Here is a 19745-nt window from a genome sequence, read left to right as displayed (position 1 = left end):
CACCAAGGGGACGCTCGCCCCTGACCTGGGACCGTGTAGGTGGGACTCCCTGTGTCACCTGTGCAAGGCACCCATCAGACTTGAACCCACATGGTGTGAATGAGCTGTGTAGGCGGGGGCATCTGTGTATGACAAACGAGTGAGTATTGCTTTATACCACGGGTAACAAAGGAACAGAGAGAACAAATGCGAGCGGTTAGTGATAAAGAGTTTTTCCATATGACATCCTTCACATCCTTGTCTGTCCCAGCATGGATCCAGGGTCTGTGGAGGCACCAGTTTCTTGCCTGTGGAATGTTCTTCCTCCCCCAAGAGGAAAGAGGCAGCTGGAGGAAGAGCTTGCCAGGCTGCTCTCGATCCTTTAGCAGCAGCCCTGGGTGAGTGGAGAAGTCCCAGCCGAGCGCAAATGTGCCAAGGGAACAGCCGTGCACAGGAAGGCTCGGTGGGAAGGATGATCCAGGAACCATGGGCCTGGCAGCCTGAGCTTGCTCCCGGGAAAGGCCTTGGAGCAGATCCTCCTGAGTGCCATCCCACAGCACGTGCAGGGAACCAGGGGGTCTGCTGGAGGCTGGGAAGCTCTGCGGAGGGACAGGGACAGATGGGGGTGCCGGTGGGGTGTTGAGGGCTCCTGTGCGGGTGTTTGGAGGGGTTGGTTTTGGGGGCGTGTTGGGGAAGGAGTTGTCTGGAAGGGGAGAGGTCTTGGATGGAATTGGAGTCAGTTTGAAGGCAGCATCTGTGGTTTGGTGCAACACTGGTTATGGAGGGCAGAAAGGACAGCTGTGACTATTTCTGTTCATGGTCCTGATTCTCCTGCAGAGAAGAAGAGGTGAGAGCTGTACTTTATTGGCCAGTTAGAGATCTCTACCAGGGGGACGACTGGCCCTTTTGCCATCTATTCATTTCATTGGGGTACTTTTGTAACACTGAGTGGACTTTCATTCTTTTAGAGCTTCTATTCCTTAAGTGAATGAGGATATTATCATCCATTCATTGAAAATCGTTTGAAAGCAAAGAATGGCCTTCTGTTTGCCTCTGTGTAGTGTTATGTTTGTAAAGTGACTCCCAATGCATGACATTAAGGCAGATGAGATGCTGCTTTGAGATGGGAAGCCAATTTCCAACTCTCATGTTCTCAGTCGATTGCAATTGATTGGGGGAGTTTGCAACTTTTTGGACTTACTTGAGTTGAGAAATGGAAAGTAAAGCTTTCCTGAACTGAGGAGTCTTTAATGCCAGATTTTTCCGTGTTGTCATGGTAAAGATGCTTTTGTGCTGAAGGAAATTACTTCAATAAGAAAATAATTTCAGCATGTAGTAAGAGCTTCTGACAGCAAGTGGTGCAGCAGTGCTCCAGGTGCTGCTGCCAACAGCCCCTGCAGGGAGGAGCACAGCTCCCAGTGCACGTGGGCTTTGGCTCCCTGTGGCACACAAGCCCCCCGGGGCACAGGTCTCTGGGGCAGGAGAGGGGCAGCAGCGCTGCCAGGGCTCGGGGGGTGGCAGGTCTGCTTGGGTGGGGACTCTGCCACACCTGCTGATGGCAACGCTGCCCGGGCCCCAGGGCTCAGAGCAGCATTGGTGCCCTGGCCCACACGTTCCCTGTGCCTGGCACAGCCGCGGCTTTAGGATGGCCAGCAGCCGGGACGTGTCCCAAGGAGGCCGTGCCAGCTTCCATGGAAGGCCCCGTGCCCTTGCCAGCTCGGCTGCCTCGGCAGCCCTGGGGGCTCCTTCTGCTGCCCTGAGCCCACAGAGCAGGGCAGCGTTTGCTGATGGGCTGAGCCCTTCCTAAAGATCCTGTCGGGCTGCCTTAGACACTTGGAGCCAGGGATTCCTTCCAACCGGGGCCACTTTGGGTGGGCTGGGGGCGGCCCCAGGGCAGGTGGCAGTGTGTGCAAGGTTCCTTTGTGACACGCTGCAGCACAGTCACCGTGGCATGGAATGGAGGAGTGTGTCCTTTGTGACACGTGGTGACATAGGAGCTGGTGGTGACAAGAACACTCCACAGCGCTCGGAGCAGGCGACGGGACAGGACGGGACAGAGCGGTGCACTCGTTCCTGTCTGACCTGGAGCTGTTCTGAGGTGTTGTTCCTGCAGCTGACCTCGAGGCCAGAGCACAGGACCTGGTGACCTGTGGCCTTCCGAGGCTTCTGTTTGGCAGTGCCCTCGAGGGCAGAGCGTGGGACTTGGTGCCCCGGAGCTTTTCCAAGGCATCTGTCCTGCAACTAGCTCCAGTCACTGACATGGAGCAGAGACCCCCAAGAGACCCTAGGATGCCCTGGGTGGAGGAGGAGGAAGAAGGCCCTGGAGCTGACCCAGGACAGGAGACAGAAGAGGTGGTGCCGTTCCATCCACCACAGGAGGGTGAGTGGCAGAGCTGGGCTGTAGGACTGGAGACTGCAGCCAGCTTGGCCCCATCCCGTCCCGTCCTATCCCATCCCATCCCATCCCATCCCATCCCATCCCATCCCATCCCATCCCATCCCATCCCATCCCATCCCATCCCATCCCATCCCCTGGGGACATGCCCATGGACAGGACAGAAGAGGGCCCAGGCAGACACCCCGCAGTGGCCGTGCTCCATCCCCCTGGGGCATCCCGGGGCTGTCCCTGCCTGGGGAGCGCAGGGCTGGGCTGTGTTCTCCGGCCTCTCCCACAGCCCCTCAGCTCTGGCTGTGCTCGCTCTTTGCCAGATGCAGCCGTGGAGCGCACACAAGAGCAGCAATCCAGCCGTGGCCGCTTCCGCAGAACAGCGCAGGTACCTGCAGCCATGCCCACCTGGGCTGGGCCTGCTGTCCCTGCTCGGCCGAGCACCATGTGTGGAGCACTCCATGGAACATCCCTGGTTCTTGCCCTTCTCCTACAGCTCGTTTGCGAATTCATTAAGAGTGTTCGGCAGGAAGAGGCCAGGGCCATGGGCACTGGGCTCCGAGCTCACTCAGAGGTCCTCAGACAGGAGACCAGTGCCACCCTGCTGCATTTGCTTGTGGAGAATGGTGTTTCCAGGCTAGATCAAGTAAGCAGCCTGTGGCCAGGCTTCCATTCCCCCATGAGTCACATGGCGACCCAAGCCACGTCAGCTGGTCCCTGTGAGCCTTTGAGGCCATGGCATTGCGGTGGGAATGGAAGCACTTCTCTGGGTTCACTGGGGACATTGCTCCCTCTGGCATCTTTCCAAGTCCTGCCGTGCCTTCTCCAGGTGCACTACCACGCTGAGATGTCTCCCAGCTCTCTGCCCTCTCGTAGGTCCCACGTGGGACCTGTGCTGCTGCCTGGGCCCAGCCCTGTGCGGTTCCCGCTCCTGCTGGCCGGGTGCCCTGTCACTGCCTTCTGCCTTTCAGGTCCTCGAGTGCCTGGACTTGAGGGAATGCAGACAGTGTTCTGGAGATCATGTCGAAGAACCTGCAGAGCAAATACAGGGAGAAGCGTCACTTTGCACTCCGAGGAGTCACAGTGGCGAGCAAGAATCCCTTGATGGTGAGAAGGGGGCAGTGGCTGAAGCCCTGCCGGCAGTGTGGGGCTGGAAAACGCTGTCACTTGGGCTTGGCTGAGCTTTGGGTCCGGGGCAGCTGCTCCCAGCTCTCCTGCCTCCCGCTTCAGCTGCCCGAGTGCTTCGGGACGGGCTTTGGCCTCTAGGCCCTGCTGCAGCTGGGTGGCCTTTCACAAACTTGTGTTCCACACAGGCTGACAAAATGTGGAGCCTGACTGAAAGTCTTGTGGAGCTCCTGGAGGAAAAAGACAGCAACGTGATCAGGATGACCATTCTTCTACTCAGATATTTATTTCTGGATAATGGTGCCCTAATACCCACCTCCATCGCCCTGCAGCTGGCTGAGGCGCGCCTGCCACTCTTTGACCACGTAAGGCTCTGTGCCCACAGCCACGGCCACTGGCTGCTGCCCGGGCACTTGGTGCCCTGTGGAGATGCAGGCCTGTGCCCTGCTGGGCCTGAAGCAGCTGATGCTGAGCTCTTTTGTTTCTGCTTTCCTACAGGATGATAGCCAGGTGCAGCTGAGCTCCATGACTATCTTTCAAGAGATGCTGGAGTTATTAATGGAAGATGGAAAAAAGGCCCTGAAGTCACCCGTGCTCCAGAGCCTGCTGCCACTCTCCTTCCACTGCCATGATGAGAATCAGATTGTTGCTGAGGTGAGGACTTGTGGCCGGCTGCTGTCTCCCTGGGAGGGGGCTGGGCTGCCTCCTGTCCTGGCACATTGCAGGCTGCAGCCTCCCCCAGGCTGTGGCACTGGGATGCTCCGGTGCCCTGGGCTGTGGGGCCATCTCCACATCTCTGCTGCTCTCGAGGCTTCCCGGGAAACACTGCATTCTTCAGCCAGATTCCTGAAGAGGAGGGATATTGAACAAATGCTACAGGTGGATCAGACATGGAGGTTTGGCGAGGCCCTGGTAAGGACGACCGAGAATCCCCAGCCTCAGCCTGGAGAAGCCCCCTGAGTGCGGTACTCAGTGTGCGGGGCTGCCAGCTGTGCCCCTGCCCGCTGCTGCACCCAGAGTCCGCGCGGGCTCTTCTCCAGGCTGCTGTGGGCCCGAGCCGGGTGCCCATGGAGCCCCGGCGCGGCGGGGCTGCGGGGCGGCCCCGCGGCTCCCCGGGCAGCAGCCGGCCCTCTGCCCCCTGCGGAGCCCGGCGCCAGCGGCTGCTGGCCGCGCCTCAGGGCTGTGCGGGCAGGGGAGGCCGGGGCTGGGCGCAGGGAGCGCCCGCCACAGGGGCTGAGCCCGCGCCGAGCCTTCCCTGCTGCCGCTCTCTGCAGCTGGCAGAGGACACGAGCCGAGCGGCCGAGCAGCTGCGCCGGGCCCTGCGCTACCTGGAGAGCCCCCAGGAGCCCCTGCGAGAGGCGGCCATCAGGTTCATGGGTGAGCCCCGAGGCCGGGCTCCCTCCCCGGCCCGCCGCAGCTCGGCCCCAGCCCCGCCCGCTGCCCCGGCAGCGCCATCCGGGCCCGGCGCCGTGGAGCCCCGCCTGGCCCGGGCGCTGCTGCCGCCCTCTGGCAGCCGTGCCCTTGGGCGGCAGCGTGCGGCAAGGGCCCGGGCTGAGCCCTGCCGGGCCAGCAGGGCGTGTGGCCACAGCGCTGGCAGCGCCGCTGGCAGGGAGCTGTGCCGCTGCCGCCGTGACAGGCTCTGTGTTCACAGGGATCGCCGGGCAGCACCTCAGGGGGAAGATGGAAGAGCTCCAGGTCATCTGTGATGGTGAGTGAGGGCAGTGGGCTGACAACTTGAGTTGGCCATGGGGGATCTGCAGGGTCTGCCCCATCTGCAGAGGTCTCTGGTGCCTGTGCGGATAAGGGGTGGTGTGGGAAGAGCACACTGAGATTTCAAGGGCACGTGGGGTTTCGTGGCCAGCAGCTTTGGCCTGATCCCTCCTGGACATGGAAATTGCCGCCTGGGATGACCTTCGCAGGGGGCTCTCTTCCGCTCCCCACAGATGCAGGATCTGACCTTGGTTCTGTTGCTCTCTCTTGCAGCCCTTGAAGAAATGGCATTTGACAGCAATCCTGCCATCAGAAACCTTGCAATAGAAACTGGGTTCGTTCTCCAGGCCATACAGAGAGCTCCCTCCTCCACATGGCGTAAAGTACCAGATCAATTCTTCCGTGCATGGAAGAAATGGCCTCGTCTCTGCCACAGAGCCTTGCTGTGCTGCTGGAGCTCTGTGGAGGGCTGATTTGGAAGGCTCTGTCTGCTGGGGCCATTTGAGAAGGATTTTCTTTTTCTTCAAGATTTTTTTTTTGTTTTTTTTTTTGGTTTTTTTTTTTTGTTTTTGTTCAATGTGGCATTCACGATCTCTGAACAGAGAGGGACATAATTTTCTCTCACAGGATTTTTTTTGGAGAAGCACAGAAGAAGAGAAAAGAATTTTTGTCTCTACTTGCTGCTTCATTTGTTTTTGGACATATGGAATAGTTTAGGAAGATTTTTTTTACCTGAAGTGATTTTTCAGTTGGATCCTGATGAGGTTTTTTTTTTCCTTGGCAGTTGGGAAAAAGCTGTGTCCTGACTGTCTGGAGACAGTCACGGGTTTTTCTTTAGTCTCTTTTAGTATCTCTTTAATATAGTCTAGTATAATGTAATGTAGTTTAGTTTTAATAAAGCAATTGTTCAGTCTTCTGAAACAATGGAGTCAAATACCAATCATTTGCCGCGTTGGGGACTCCCTGCATTCGATAAGTGGTGACTTCTGACGTTGGCTGAAGAACCAGGAGCTGGATGGATCCAATTGGGTTTGCAGGTGAGGCTGAACACGAAAAGGTTTGCTGAACACTGACGGAGAGTGTCCGGTGTTCCTTTGGTGAGTCATGAGATGGGAGATGCCACTTAGACCTTCTCTTGGACCCTGCGGGACCCTGCACAGCCCGTTGTGGCCAGTCACTTTGGCTTCCTGGAGAAGGTACTGTTAACCCTTCTCCTCCCGACAATAGCATTGCCCTCCACGAGAAATGGAGTGACGGTTGGGAAGAGGTGCCTTCAGAAATGGAAGTTCAATTTTCTCCATTAGAGGAGGACACTATTGGAGTGTGGAGGTTTCTGCCTCTGCACTACAGAATTCCTGTGTTGGAGGAAGATGTCTATGAGTTTTTCAGATGGGCAAAAGCTCATGGGTTTTCATGGATTTGCCGTTCTTGCTGGATTCCAGGGCTTGGCAACCCCTGGATCTTGACTTTTGGAGGAACACATGCGGGCTGAGGAAATTTCTCGGGAGTTCCCGCTCAGTGCATCACTTTCCTCCATTGTGAGGAAGAGAACCTCGTTGAAGAAGCGCCTTACCCCAGGCTGGTGGCCATCAGGACCCTCGCCACAGCTGGACCAAATTGTCCAGGGACAGTCTCCACTGGTTTTCCCCACCTGCATGGGGCGGGGGGGAGCAGCTTTGCGCATGGCTCAGAAACAGCTTTTTTCTGTCTCCCTGGAGCATGCACAGGAAGGACCAAAGCCTTCAGCAGCTGCGCTTTATGGGTCAACAATTATTTTGAGTGGAGAAGCAGTCATCCCTTCTTCATCACTTTCACCAGAGCTGGAGGGACTTTTGCCATCTCCATCCCCTCCTTTTTCCCTCAGTGTGGCGTGTGGATCTGCCCCACCGCTGGATTCCCCCGCCTCTGTGCCCCAGGAGGGTGCAAAGCCGCCCCCGCCCCCGACAAGAGAGCAGCCGGCTCCGCGACGGCAGCTGGCAGCCCCATGCTGGAGAGCACATCCAGTCCCCCTGCATCGCGGCCAGCAATTGATTTCATGACCTGGGAGCCTGCAGTGCCGGCAGGAACACCCCCCGCAGGCCCTGCCGATTCCGCCGCCTCTGCCACTCCCGGCACCGCTCCCCGCTGTTGCCCTCGGGTTGCCAGCAACGCTCCGGCAGTGGCGAAGGCTCTGCCAGCACCGCCCTCCCTGAACTGGGAAAATCTGCAGGGGCGATTCCTCACGCCTGTGTCCACCGCACTGGCGACGGCTGCCGCTCTCTCCGAACACCACGCTGCAGGGGAAAAACCCCTGCAACCGGTGGACGCTGCAACCTGCACTCCATGATCTGCCCCTTCAGCAGCTGCTCTCTGACCCCCACAGCGTTCAAGCAGAGGCGCCACTCGGCAGCTGTTTGCCCGTGCCTCCAGACTGACAACTCTGGCACTCAGTGCTTTTCTGGGAACAGCATTTTTCTCTGACCAGTACTTGCTTGGTCGGGGGGTTCCCTGATCTGTGGGGTGCCCACCGGGGCTCAGGGCGCCTCACCCCTCCGGCAGGAGGGGCCATTTCTGAGAAAGCTGCCAGCTCGTACTGGAGTTCCAGCACGTGTGCCACAGCAGAGCTCCGTGGTGGATTCGCTTCATTCAAGGCACAATAGTCCACAGTCAATCTCCATTTTCTGTCAGCCTTTTGTACAGGCCAGATGGGACTATTGAAGGGTGAGTTGGTTTTGCTGACCACCCTTTGGCTCTCCGGTTCACGGATCATTTTGTGCATGGGGATCACAGCATCTCGATTGGTTCAATACTCCCGGCAGTGCACCATCGAGGTGGCAATTGGTACTTGTTGCTCTTCCACCTTCAGGAGTCCTTCTGCAGATGGGTTTTCTGATATCCAGGCAAGGTGTTCAACTGCTTAATGTTCTCAGCCTCTACAGCAGCTATTCCAAAAGCCCACCTGAGTCCCTTTGGGTCTTTGTGGTAGACCTTCCGGAGGAAGTCTATGCCCAGAATACATGGGGCCTCCGGGCCGGTCACAATAGGATGTTTCTGTCACTCCTTCCCAGTCAGGCTCACCTCATCTTCCAACAGGATCACCTGCTGTGATCCCCCCGTCACCCCAGCAGTGGAAACGGGTTCTGCCCCCACATGGCCTGATGGGATTAGAGTACACCGTGCACCAGTGTTGACAAAAGCCTCGTATTTCTATGGCTCTGGTGTGCCAGGGATCCACACAGCCCAAAAGACACAATTTTCCCTGGCCTCTACCTGGCTAGAGGCAGGGCCTCTCTAATCCTGGCTACCGTTCCCTCCCTGTGCGTATATTCTGGATGTTCCTTCAAGGGGATCTGACATATCATCCTGCCTTCTGTTATACCTGGCAGCTCAGTCATGGGGAGCTGGGGCTACATTCATTTGGGTGCAAATCCCTCTCTTAGTAGATTCCTCCTTTAGCTTGCATATGCATGCTGCTAGGACAGAGATGAGTTTTCCATTCCACCCTCTCATGTCTTGCCCATGTTCATAGAGGAAGAACCACAGATCCACTCGTGGGGTGTACTCCCTCTCCCTAACTGGAGGATGTTGGGCTCTGACACTGGGGCCTCTGGTCTGCACTGGTGCCACATGGGAACTGTCCTTGCCCATCTCCTTCCTCATCTTCTCTCTGAATTTCTCCTGTTCTTCCTTGAGACTCAACCACAGCAGAGATAGGAGTGTGCATCAGGCCATGGACAATGGTCTCATAATTCCTGAGTTTGCTTGCTACAAACTCACTGTCTCTTGGTTATCCACAAAAATGCATTATTCCCATGAAGCTGGAGTATTCAGATGAGCCCTGCTGTGCAGGGCTCCACCCCACACTTGCTCTGTGCGCCTGACCTTGTCAGGGTCATTATGCTGCTCATCCCTTGCAAAAAGTATCTCCAATACTGCCATTTGTCTCAGTGTTGCAAATCAGGATTTCTCCTTTGGTTTTTCTTCTTTCTCTTAGGGAATTTTCTCCCATTTGTTGCTAAGAGACTGATAGTTAAGAGAAGAAAAGATGTGGCTGGAAGAGTACAGCTAGCTACTGTCTTACCTGAAGGGTTTTCTCTGGGGAAAGGCAGAGCTACCACAAGATTTTGGCCAGGGGGTGAGGGGCTAGGCTCTGCTCCTCTCCCTCCCTTGGAATCAGAGGAGGGACAGCCAGGCTGCGGTCACTGCCTGGAGGATTCTCTGCCACTACAGAGCTTTTGTCCTGCCACTCCTCCTCCTGCCATGGCTTGCTGCTTCCAAGGTTCCTGCTGCAGTCCATGTCACCGAGCGGAGGTGCAGCGGGACGGGCTGTCGCTGAGGGCTCCAAAGGAAGCCCCTTCTCCATCCCTCCCGCCCGCCCGCCATTGCCATGTGCAGAGAGGTGCCGAGCTCGCGCCACAGCGCCCCCTGCAGCCGCGGGGGAATCATCGCCCCCGCCCGGCCGGGAGCCAGCAGCGCCCCTGCTGGCCGTGCCCGGAACTGCACCGCAGGGGAAGGGGCTGCAGCCGGGAGAAGGCCGGCACTGGGGCTCTGCGGCTGTGCCTCGTTGCTGCTGGGGCGGGTGATTGTTTGCCTTGTTATAAACACACACACACTAGTACGGAGCTGCTATTCCTTTTCTCAGACCTTTTCCTGAAAGCCCTGTAATTTCAAAGTTATTAGAATTTGGAGGAGGGGGTCGTCTTTGGGGTCTAAGGGAGGTTTCTGCCTTCCTTGGCAGACACCTGTCTTTCAAACCAAGACACTCAGGCATCGGATCCCTTTCTTCCGGGTCTTCCAGGGCTTTTTATAATGGTGGTTCTGCAGGCTGTGCATGTAAAAAACCCTGTCTCCTACATTGTTATAAGCGACTCTTCTCCAGGCTGCTGTGGGCCCGAGCCAGGGCGGCCCCGCGGCTCCCCGGGCAGCAGCCGGCCCTCTGCCCCCTGCGGAGCCCGGCGCCAGCGGCTGCTGGCCGCGCCTCAGGGCTGTGCGGGCAGGGGAGGCCGGGGCTGGGCGCAGGGAGCGCCCGCCACAGGGGCTGAGCCCGCGCCGAGCCTTCCCTGCTGCCGCTCTCTGCAGCTGGCAGAGGACACGAGCCGAGCGGCCGAGCAGCTGCGCCGGGCCCTGCGCTACCTGGAGAGCCCCCAGGAGCCCCTGCGAGAGGCGGCCATCAGGTTCATGGGTGAGCCCCGAGGCCGGGCTCCCTCCCCGGCCCGCCGCAGCTCGGCCCCAGCCCCGCCCGCTGCCCCGGCAGCGCCATCCGGGCCCGGCGCCGTGGAGCCCCGCCTGGCCCGGGCGCTGCTGCCGCCCTCTGGCAGCCGTGCCCTTGGGCGGCAGCGTGCGGCAAGGGCCCGGGCTGAGCCCTGCCGGGCCAGTAGGGCGTGTGGCCACAGCGCCGGCAGCGCCGCTGGCAGGGAGCTGTGCCGCTGCCGCCGTGACAGGCTCTGTGTTCACAGGGGTGGCCGGGCAGCACCTGAGGGGGAAGATGGAAGAGCTCCAGGTCATCTGTGATGGTGAGTGAGGGCAGTGGGCTGACAACTTGAACTGGCCATGGGGGATCTGCAGGGCCTGCCCCATCTGCAGAGGTCTCTGGTGTTATGAATAGAAAGTTGTAATTTTTTTTTAAGTTTCAGAGTTAAAAAAACCAAGCCAGACCGAGTCAGACTTCTTGAGGTTCCCTGCGAAGAAAAGCCCTTAATCACTCGTTGATGGTGGGTGATTAACCGATTGTTTCCCTGATGCTGGCTGCATACCAAGAAGATACCAAGAGAAACCCTCCAGGGTAGAGAGACAACCCTCCAGTGACACCAGAGACAACATGCAAATGAGAAACGCAGTGCACCCTGGATTGTTATAGTTTTACAGTTTTTATAAGAAAAACCCCTAAAATCACGAGCCATAAGTGACTTAAAGTGACGTCTAAGGATGGGAGCATTGTCCCGTACCTGCTTAAACCTTTTTATTTCTCACTCTAACTTGAAAAGAAACTGATTAAAGAGACCCCCCGGGTTTCTAAACCAACAAACTAAGGACTCAACGACTCTCCCGTGAGGACAGAGTCCCCAGTTCTGTCTGCAGGCCAGCGGACAAAACTGCATCATCCTCCTGCTTCGTGCCACGCCTGGGAGCAGCGGCGGCGAGGGCGCAACCCGTCGATTTCTTCCCACCTGAGCTGATTCTTCTTAATAAAGGCATTAAAAAGGAGAAAGATCTCCTGCCCATTTATTTCATCTGGTGCCTGTGCGGATGAGGGGTGGTGTGGGCAGAGCACACACAGATTTCAGGGCCACGTGGAGGATCCGTAGCCAGCAACTTCAGGCTGATCCCCTTGGTCCCTGCTCTCTCCTGGCCATGGCAAGAGCCGGCCGGGATGGCCCTGGCAGGGGGCTCTGCTCGCATCACCGCAGGTCCAGGTTCTGACCATGACTCTGTTCCTTTCTCTTGCAGCCCTTGAAGAAATGGCCAATGACATCAGCCTTACTGTCAGATGTCTGGCCATTGAAACATTGTGCACCCTCAGGTCAGCAGAGCGGGCTCCAATCTCCAGGTTCCAGAGGCTGCAAGATCAGCTGCGCAGGGTGTGGAAGGCTCGGCCGCGTCTCTCATGTCTCCGCAGGCTGAGCTGCTGGAGCTCAGTGGAGAATTGATCCCAGAGGCTCTTTTTGCTGGGACCCCCTGAGTAATGGGGAATTTTTTTTTTCTTCTAAAATGTTCTCCTTTTTGTTTTCTTTTACTGTGTTAATATAGAATGTGTTATAATACACCGACTCCAGGATCTCTCTTATTCTCCCCAGGGTCCGCAGGGCATAGGGGAGGAGGGGGAAATGGTGCTTGCACTCAGCCAGCTGCCCAGGCGTGCAGTGCTGCAGGGACAATGGCCAGAAGCCCCTTGGCCTGTGGTGGTTCTGCTGAAGCCTTTGTGCTGCCGACAGAGCGGGTGGGCAGGGCCGGAGCTGTGGGGATCCCTGCTGGAGCGGTGCCTGGAGATGGCCACAAGGCCTGTGGCAGGCAGGAAGCGCCATCCGTGTCCTCCTGGCCGTGTGCTGCTGGCTGCATTGCTGAGGGCTCCCAGGTGCCTCTGGCTGGGGCTCCTCTGGAGCTCCTGTGGGGCTGCGGCGCTGCTGCCGGGCAGCTTGGCCGGGCTGGGGGAGAGCCTGAGGGGCTGGGGCACTGGGAAGCCCTGAGCAATTGGGTGTCAGAGGCCATGAGCAGCCCCCTGGCAGCCGCCTTGTTCCTGACACCCGGCTGCTCTGGTGCTTCCCCACAGCACCTGCCAGGCCTGCGGCAGAAGCCCGCGAGGCCAGGCCTCAGCAGGAGGCTGGGGACAGCCCTGAGGTGCCAGGCTGGGCTGGCTGGGGATAGGGAGGGCAAAGCTCCCCTGCTGGGGCAAGGGACAAGGTTTTGGGAAGTCAGACAACCTGAGATTTTTCCCCCCAAGTGTTCTTTCTCCCCCCTCATATTTATCTCAGGTTTGGACCCATAATTATCTCTATGTGCCCTTGAGAAATTACTCAGAATTTTCCTCAAAAGTGATTTTGTCCCCTAGAGATCACCTCATTCTCAGCCTAGCTGGGAATTTTTTCCAGGAATAGGTTGATATCTTTTGGATGCCGGGACCACCTTAAGTGCTAAGACAAATTTCTAGTTTCTGGGAAAGCCCCTAAGTACCCTTTTGTGTTGCATGAAAGAGTGTGAATATGTGGAACTGCATTTGCATTGTCACCCTGAGGGGCTTGGCAGGTGAGGGACAAGGAAGAAGTAGATGGTGAGAAAGGCCAGAGTGACTCCGACAATGAGACAGTCTGACAGGAACCAAGTGCAGTAGCTCTACCTGCATTTCCATTTTCTGATGACGGGAGTGGCAGGAAGAGCAAAGTGACTGATGCCCTATGCTCCTTGTAACCCTCTGATCACTTGTTTGTTGTGTAGGGGGCATAGAGATTGTAGTCCTTGTAGTGGCCCAAACAATTGGCCCATAGAAGAGAGCAATAGCGTACTCTCAAAACAACTGGATGAAGTGAGTAGGGGACAGCCTGACTGTGAGCAGTTGCTGCTCTTGTTTCAAACATCCAAGAAGACTGAGAATTCACCCTAGGTCAACAAATAATTGTATTTATCTCACATTCAGTAGCAGCAATTCTTGAGCAAAAGGGTGGGCGTTGGCTTTCACCCTCCAGATTGCATAAATATCAGGCAGTTTTGGTGGAACAATGTGGTATTACCAAACTAATCTCTTCTCTAGTTAATCCAGCAGCATTCGTGGTCACTCACCAGACAGACAAGGAACCTTTGTAGCATGACTGTATCAAAACCATGAAGTCCACTTTATTCCAGCTGCCCAGATCTTTAAGAAAGCCCAAATCCAGGAGCAGAATCTCAGTACACAGATGGGAGTGTCTTTGTAAGAGCAGATCAGTGAAAATGGGGATATAGAATTAGCATGGAGCAATAGGGGATAGAAGCCCTTTGCAAGTCAGCTCAGAAGGCAGAGATAATCACTTGAACCCATACCTTCTGACCAGCCTGAGGAAAAAGGATCAATATATGAACAGATTCCAAGTATGCCTTCAGAGTAATAGGTGCCATGAAGCAGTTTGGAAAGAAAAGGACTATTGACAGCTCAAGGAAAGCAAATTAAGCATTTGGAAGAAATCCTAAAATTGCTGGAGGCAGTACTAGTACCTCAAGAGGTTGCAGTTATGCACTGCAGAGGACATCAGAAAGGAGAAACAGACCCCAAAAGGGGTAACAGGTTGCAAAAAGAGCAGCAGAACAAAGCCATGTTGAGGTTCAGGCACCACTAATTCCCGAAGGTAAGGAACAATATGACAATGATGTATGTCGTATAATCGGGAAGATCTAGAATTAGCAAGGAATTTATGAGCAGAACGAAAATATATTGTTTTTGCAACTCCTCGGGGATAGACAATTATACCTGAAAGAGCATTGTTAAAATGAATTAAGGATGAACATAATTATATACTCTGGGAAGGGGATGGCTTACATAATTATTTGATGAGGACAAGAGTAAGATGCAACCTGTACTCTAGTGGAAGGCAGGTAAGCCAAGGGTGTGAAATAATGTCTTAGAACCAAAGACGCCGGCCGTTTATATACAGACATGAACGGAACAGGACCACACCTGAATAGCGTTGTGAGCTGTTTATTTAAGAAGCATCAGACTCATTACATGGCTATGGCAATGGATCGATGCGAGCAGCTCGCTATCCAGACAGCAGGCTGAGGAAACTTAATGTTGCAACAAATTACACAACAGTTTCAGACCCAGTTTCAGCCAATTACATAGAGCAAAAGCATATTGACAGTAGTTCTATCCAACCAACTGAAGGACACATAGCTTTGGTTAAAACAATAGCAGCTTTTTCTCTCATACAATGGTTCGTTTATAAAAGACAAAGCATAGAGCCCCATTCATATTTAACCTTCTAAATATTTACTAAAATATACTTTTTTGCCACTTAGAAAGCTAAACTACACAGCTTAATTGTTCTATTTCTCATGTCTTCGTTACTGCTGATATATCTTTTCTGCTGCTTTAGCATTTCACTCTCCTTACTGTCACTGAGGCCTTTCTTTTTCCCAGCTTTCCTAAAATCCTCTAATCCTATAGATTCCCACAAACCAATCCACAAACTAGGACTAGAGTTGAGCTTGGCACAGTAGACAAGGGACAATATCCTGGACAGCACTGGCAAGTTGAGTTTTCTGAATTGCCAAGAGAAGGGGACTATAAATACCTTTTACCTTTCACTGATACCTTCTCAGCATGACCTAAGGCATTCCCAAGCCAAACAAATAAAGCCAAAGAAGTTGTCAAGATTTTGTTAAACAACATAATGGCCTGGTTCAGAGTGCCTTTAGACATCTCCTCTGATCGAGGGCCACATTTCCTAGCAAATATTGCACAGCAACTTTGCAATAATCTCCAAATCAACTGGCACCTACACATGCTGTATTGGCCGCAGGCCAGCAGCCAAGTGGAAAAGATGAATTATCTGCTAAAACAACCAATAGTCAAAACTGGACAAGGGGCCAACATACCTTGGCCCCAGGCCCTACTTTTGGCTTTATTACGGATTCCAGGAGACCAACAACAAAAGAAAATCTGAATCCCTTGGAAATACTGTACAGAAGACCATATAAGCATAACTATGAAGGGGAAGATACTGTACAAGTTGGGGAGGGGTATCTGCAGAACCATGCTGTGCAACTGACACAACAGCTGCAGCAAATAAATCAACACATTTTGAGCAGAGGAGCAAGAGGATGCTCCTCTCCACAAATCCAGCCTGGGGACCAGGTATATGTCGAATCCCTTGGGGAAAGCCTCTTATCCCAAAATGGAAAGGACTCTAATTAGTACTTTTAATCACTTATACAGCCTTTAAGGCTTGAAGCGTTAACCTCTTGGCTACACTATTCCAGAATTAAAAGACTTCTGCAAAAGGCAAGTGGAGTCCACAACTGGACCTCAGAAAGAACAGAAGAAACCAAGATGTGTTTTACACCATCATCATCTTCCCGATATTTCTGATCGGAATCCAAGCCACAGTAGATGACTGTTACTACCATCATGATCTCCTTGGCCTGCGAGATCCTGCTAGATGGAACACTCAAAAATATTCAGAACCTAATTGGCTAAAAGGGATTAATAATGTAAAAACACTTTGTGCTATTTTAAGGATTAATGACCGAGCAGTTGAAGATTGAGGAAAACCTGACCCCATGCTGGCCTTTCTTGTCCCACCTGAAAGCAGGACCTCTATGGCGTGTAAATTTGAAACTCACAAACCTCTTTTAGATGAGATTACTGCAGTGACCATGTGCATCCGTGACCTTTCTAACAAGCAGCATGTGAATCCATTCTCATGTGATTCCTATCAGCATTTTTGTGCTATGCAAATTAAAAGGGGAGACTATAACCCAGCACAAGATAGTTCCCTTCTTCTGCAGTGCACAGGTGGGGTGGGAGGACCATCATCACACAGAGATACAGGAATTGAGCCTGCCAGGAATGCGACCCAACACATATTGTTTCCAGCAGGCAGCTCTTGTGCCACTAGAATAATAAACCATCCTGCTGGTATGCTTAGTACATGGAACAGGTCTCACAGAGGATTTGCTTTTGAGAATTGAATTTCATTCTTGGCATATTCCAGGCCATCAGAAACAGTAACCAGTCAAGTTGGAGGGGAAGCCGGGAGCACAATCATCCTGTTAGGGTATATCGTGCCCAATGTCATGACCGTGTGATGGCAACCCAGATATGCATGGAATCCTGACAGCACAACTACATCCTCTTATGGGCTGAGGTACTCAGAATACTCAGCCATTTGTACTGGGAACTTTAGTAAAGTAAGTGTCCTGTGTAACACTACATGGGGCCAGTGTAAGGTTTCTGAAGGTTTCTGAAACGCTTGCCTAAAGGCAGGCAATGTATCTGAAGAAACCTGTTACCATGTCTTGGGTACTTGACAAGGAGCGAAACAGAACGGGTCACACAATACGCATTTAAAATTAAAACAAACAGCTTTACATTAGCAAACAATGGCATAGCACGGGACCCATATGTGAAATAATATAGTCTTTCACTCTGTGGTAAGAAAAGCAAATGAACAATTGTTGCTTTTAGATCCACAGTACTCTCTGAAAAAGCTGGAGGTAAAGATAGAGGCTAAAAGATCCAAAATTAAACAGCAATACTACCCATTCATACAGCAAAGCCTAAAAGGCTGGGAGACATGGATACATTCCCAGACACCAAATCATAGGTCTAAAAACGGCTTAAGGGGATGGTTTGGGTCTGAACTGGGAATATGAAATTCTATTGATCAAGAAGTCTTAGCCAATAAATGAAGCACTGTGAGTTCTTATATTGGACAGACACAAACTCCTCTCAGATCAGCCCTGCTAACACTTGCCCAAACCCACAGCCTGGCAGCTAACCTATTAACGACCCTGGCCAACAATACACAGCAGGATTGTTTCCAGCAGTTGTTGGCTTTATGGGAAAACTACAGGGTAACATTTCTTTAGCATTTCAGTGTAGACAAGCTCAGCTGTGGCTACCGTTTGTAATCTCAGGAAAACATAGAAAAAGGAGAGCTGGGGAAATTGCCATGAGAATTAACTACATCATGCCTAAAAATGAAACCACAAAGGAATTTGAAAAAGACTTCCACACTTGGTGGCAATTGGTCAGTTTCACATAAAATGAACAGAACCCTGCAGTCTTTTACATTAACCATTAAGAATGCAACAAAATACTGTGCAATTCCAATTTTGGCCCTTGGAGCTATAAGAACTTATGTAACTCTCAGTCCCATTCAGCATAATTTGTGGGCCATTTTCAACAAGAAAACTGGAAAGTGGCAAATTCTTAGTATCAAAGCATGTGTGCCAAGGGATGCACTGAATTTTGTGTGCAAAAATGCAGGGCTTGACAGAGAGGATCGGTGTCTGCACACTGAGGGCAGCCCTTGTATTTGTGAAATGAGCCCAATAACCCATGCACAGTCACAGGTATGTTATGTGGGAAGGGGATGTGCCTGGGTGAGATCTGCTTGCACAACTATTACAACAGATTCATTAAATGAAACTGCTAATAGTACTGACTTCTCTATTTGTAATTCACAACCAAAAGTGGATGTGACTTCAGCTGCACCACACAATAACTTCTCTTCAGATTATGCAGAATGCGTACGATGTGTATAATGAAGCACCCAAATTCCAAACTGGAAGGAACATTGATGTTCCAAAACAAATGCTGTACCAGCCCAATATAGAATGGCTAGTGGCAGAAGTCAAAAATGCATCTCACAGAGCCTTATGGACACTCAGATTTGTATCAAAGAAGTTACCAAAATCATCACCAAAATAGAGAAATAAAGAGAACATCATGAGTCAGATGTCTTCTTGTGATGGACAAATCTGCAATCACCAACAGCTCCTCCGAGTTCTACCTTCCTCAGCAAACCAGTTCTAATTAAAAAAAAAAAAAAAATAACCCTCCTCTTAACCATCATGAACCTATGGATGTGGTAGAAAATTAAAAGAGCAGCATAACAGTACATATGTCCTGTGGACTGTGGAGGGAATCTTGCAAAAGAATTTGCATCAGGATAAAGAGAAGGGGAGGATGAAACAAGGCCTTTGTTTGACACAAGCACAAGCAATTCACATAAGCAAACAAGTACTTAGCACAGACACAGGTAAGTACTTAGCAGCAGTTAGCATAAGAAAAACCTGGGGGCCTAACTTGACAGGAGAGGGACTTGAAGAAAGCTTTAGACACATTCTAGGAGAAGAAGGAAGGGCAAGTAGGGAATGAGCCCTGTGCAGGGAAGGCATGAGGAAGAAGTGCTGCTTTAGGGCATGGAGACAGCTCTGGCCAGCGCCTGGACATCAGCTTCAAGTACAGGAATCTGACAGAATGTATTTCTAACCCCCTGCCTATGCAATCACCTCAGCAGGGTAAAGATGGATGGTATTTTTGATACAACTCCTACATCAACCCACTGAAATTTATACATGGCAGAGAAGCATTTTGGGGGGGTGCAGACCCCTGTCCACCCGTCAGCTCAATAAAAGGGCTTTTGGTGGACAATGCATTTGTCTGCAGATTTCTTTGAATTAGGGAGACCTCTCGGGACTGCTGTATCCTGAGGGAACACCATGGGCCCTGACCTGTGCCTCAGCTTCCAGGGCCGCTCTTGGCCAGCATCCTGACGTGGATGCAGGACAGCTGCCAGGCACTGCTGGGACCCAGCGGGACAGGACCGGCTGTCTCGTGTCCACGTAGCCCCCCTCACACAGCCAGGGCCACCCCGAACCCAGACAAAGGCTCACGTGTCAGCAGAGAGGAGCAAGGAGCACTGGGCTCCTCTCAGGGGATCTCAGCGTGGTGCTCCAGTGGGAGGGGTAGGCAGGCCACCCACCTTCAGGGCATCCCCTGCATCAACAGGGCATGCATTTTGTCCTTTTCATCCCTCCACACCAGAACCAGGCCTGACATCTCCTCCTCTGCAGTTTTTACACTTAGGACGTCATCTCACGCTTGGCCAGTGCATCAGATGAGGCCGCAATGGCTTCTGATACCACCTCCATGCCAACCACAGCTCCAGTGTGTGCTGTTCCTCCTTCACAGGTTAACTTCCCATCAATTGACCAATCCATTGTTTCTCTCAAGGGTCACATTCCCACCAGTTCAACCATAAGGTTTCCTTCACTGTCTGTTCTTCATTATCTTGCTGACATGCTCAACAGCGGATCAAATGTGGCAGGGCCTTAGACACGACTTGGCTCCTGACACACAGGCTCCTTGTGCCACTGCTGGCCTTCCGTGTGCTCAGCAGGATCTGTACCTGCACAGTGTTGTGGAACTGCACCTTCAGCACAGGGACCGTGCCAGCCTGACCTGCCCTCGTTCCTCTGGGTCTGTGCACAAAACACGGCGTGGCAGAGAGCGGCAGCAGGGGCCTGTGTGTCCCAGGGCCCCGGATTTGTTCTGCTGCAGCTCCACAGGGATGCAGGCAAAGTGAAGGAG

The 19745-nt window shown here is 53.1% G+C and overlaps 1 protein-coding gene and 2 long non-coding RNA genes across 3 annotated transcripts in view; 1 reads left to right on the top strand and 2 right to left on the bottom strand.

The window, feature by feature from the left end:
• The window catches only part of LOC135284809 (ubiquitin carboxyl-terminal hydrolase 42-like), a 162950-nt gene that overhangs the window by 5795 nt on the left and 137410 nt on the right, over positions 1-19745 (bottom strand). The gene's annotated exons all lie outside the window — the stretch shown is intronic.
• Positions 1-19745, bottom strand: part of LOC135284844 (uncharacterized) — a 62198-nt gene that overhangs the window by 3662 nt on the left and 38791 nt on the right. The gene's annotated exons all lie outside the window — the stretch shown is intronic.
• On the top strand, positions 4840-6686 carry LOC135284868 (uncharacterized). Its single transcript, XR_010349982.1, has 3 exons — positions 4840-4867; positions 5142-5198; positions 5474-6686. It is a non-coding gene; the product is annotated as an uncharacterized LOC135284868 (long non-coding RNA).

This window comes from Passer domesticus, chromosome 21 (assembly GCF_036417665.1).
Source record: "Passer domesticus isolate bPasDom1 chromosome 21, bPasDom1.hap1, whole genome shotgun sequence".
NCBI classification, from domain to species: domain Eukaryota; kingdom Metazoa; phylum Chordata; class Aves; order Passeriformes; family Passeridae; genus Passer; species Passer domesticus.
This window is presented reverse-complemented; position numbering and strand designations above follow the sequence as displayed.